At 52.0% G+C, this 2,500-nt stretch overlaps 1 pseudogene; it reads right to left on the bottom strand.

Moving 5' to 3' along the window:
* LOC148314596 (28S ribosomal RNA) overlaps positions 1–2,500 on the bottom strand; it is a 10,454-nt pseudogene that overhangs the window by 3,531 nt on the left and 4,423 nt on the right.

Genomic DNA, 2,500 nt, shown 5'->3' with positions numbered 1-2,500 from the left:
AAATTCCTTAGTAGGAACTACTCCCGCTCTCAGCCTTAGCGCCCCTAGCCATTCCATTTGGGTCATGCCCACCATCTTAGGGTCAGCCAGCCAAGAGTTGCTTATCTTGTCGGCCCTGAATTGACCCGCTCCCGGCCCTTGCGTGACTAGGTCATTCCATTTGTCACATTCCACGTCCCTCCAGTGTAGGAGTTTGAGCTGGTCTTTTGATATCCTCTCCTTTCCTTCGCTCATACTCAACACTGGTATATCTGTCGCCTCGCCTCCCGCTCTGTTCCACAGGGTCTTCCAGCCCCCGTCACTGACTTGATCCCTCGCCATCTCCCGAACCAGCCAATCATCGGACCCGGCCATGCTCCAAGTTCTCCTGACTTGGATCCTGGGCACTGCCTTTTCCAGCCTAGGCAATCCCAGGCCACCATCTCTGTTCCTCGCGTAGAGGATACCATTGCACGTGGACTGTGCAATGTTCAGCCAGTCTTTCACCGTTCTCCTAATTGCTCTATCCGCCTGGGCCAACCTGGTCGCTGACACTCCACTCATATCGGCTTGGAACATGACCTTGGGGAGCATATATAGCTTTAATAGATTGATTCTATGGTATGGCTTTAGTGGGGCCTTTTTCACTTTAACCAGTATTTCTTCCACCATAGCCAACAGGTCGGCTGGGACGATCCCGTCCCTCGGCCCCACCATCACCCCCAGATATTTAATCACATTTCCATCGTCTATTAACCTCAGCGGTGAGCCTTCGAGTCGCCATTCTGTTTTTGTCTCAACGACTCCTTTGTTAATCCAGAACCCACTGCACTTTCTTGGTTGCACGGCTAAGCCAGTAAGCCTGCAGAATTCTTCCACCATATTCAAGTTCGCTCTCATGCCCCCATCCGAACCGCTTAGTAGAACCAGGTCGTCGGCGAATGCCAGCGCGGTGAGCTTCCGCTCACCCCAGATTAGCCCAGAGCCAGCCACCTCGAGCGTATGGATGAGAGGGTCCATTGCGATGTTGAAGAGCAGAGGGGACAGAGGGTCTCCTTGCTTGACTCCAACCATCATTTTTATAGGCGGGGTCGTGGCCCTTCCACAGCCTACCCTGGTCGAGCAGTCCACGTAAGAGTCCCGGATCAACCCCACAACATGATTGTCGACTCCCTTGTGTCTCAGAGCACACAGGATATGTTCATGTGAGACGGAGTCAAAGGCCTTCGCAAAGTCGATGAAGACCACCGCCAACTGGTCCTCACCTTCCCTCGCTCTCTTCACGATCCGGTCCAGAACCATCAAATTCTCGCCACACCCATCTGCCGCTACCAAGAAGCCCCTTTGTCTTGGATTTATAGGGCAAGCCTTCGCCAGTCGCATCGCAATTATTCTGCTGAATAATCTCATCACCAGTGACCCAATGGTGACCGGTCTCCATCCCGTCACAAGGCTCAGCTCCTTCTCGTCCAACGACTTCGGCAGCAGCTTGGTGCGACATTCCTTGAAGGCCTTTGGTATAGTTCCCTTTATCAACCATGTGGTGAACAGCCTCGCCAGTTGCTTCCCGCTCCTGTCCCAGCCCAGCAAGGCCCTCTTACTGATCCTGTCTGGTCCAGGAGCCGAGCTTGTTGACATTCCAGCCAGATTGGATCTAACTTCGCCCGACAGGATTGGTTTATGGAAGTACGCATTGTTTGTCTGTCCCGCTGCTTGGAATCGTCCGAGTCCCAGGAAGGGTCTTATTCGTTCCCACTTATCTTTGTAATACGCTTGGACCTTTTCCAGTGGTAGCAAACATTCCCTGACTTGACCGCCTGTTAGTATGAGGTTCACCAGGCCGGACCTGTCATTGTCATATAGAAACTGGACCCTCCTGTATCTGTCCTTCTTCATTGCCATCTTGGACGAGGTTAGTTTGCGTCTCCTCCTGCTACTCCCCGTTCTCATGCGCTTCCAACCATCCTTTTTCGCCCTCCGTCCTTCACCTGCCAGGCTTAATAGATCCGACGCCGAAGTTTCGATCAGCCCAGGCTCCTGATCTACGTCTCTGACTAGAGCGGCCATGGCCCCAATCTCATCTTTTCCATCCGTATCCGTCATTTTCACCAACGCTTCTCTCAGTTTAATACTGGCCCCTTCCACTAATGGGGTGTCATTGCTTATTTTCTTTTCCTCCACTTCCGGCATCAAATGAGTATTGAGACCACAACCTGCCGTTCCCCTATGCAGGGTCCTCCATTTGCTCCTCACCTGCTCTGCCGTTCTGCCGCCTCCCATCACTTTCGCAACCAGCCGATATGTATTCATGCTTGTTCCGTTTAACGATACCAAGTCCCACAATATGCAAGCTTCTTGAGAGGACCATAACCTAGAGTTCCTGAAGCACCCTCCATCTCTCCTTTTCCTTCTTGATTTCTCAGCATTCCACAATAGTGGATGCACCCGCCTTTTATGTTGCGATAAGCCCATTTTCTTTGCAAAACACATTCCACAGGCTCTACAACCAAACCCCAATTTT

The sequence above is a fragment of the Idiotropiscis lumnitzeri genome, unplaced genomic scaffold, assembly GCF_059441095.1.
Source record: "Idiotropiscis lumnitzeri isolate Australia: NSW breed Sydney's pygmy pipehorse unplaced genomic scaffold, RoL_Ilum_1.0 HiC_scaffold_263, whole genome shotgun sequence".
Taxonomy (NCBI): Eukaryota; Metazoa; Chordata; class Actinopteri; order Syngnathiformes; family Syngnathidae; genus Idiotropiscis; species Idiotropiscis lumnitzeri.
The sequence above is the reverse complement of the archived record's forward strand: the minus strand, read 5'-3'. Positions and strand labels throughout refer to the sequence as shown.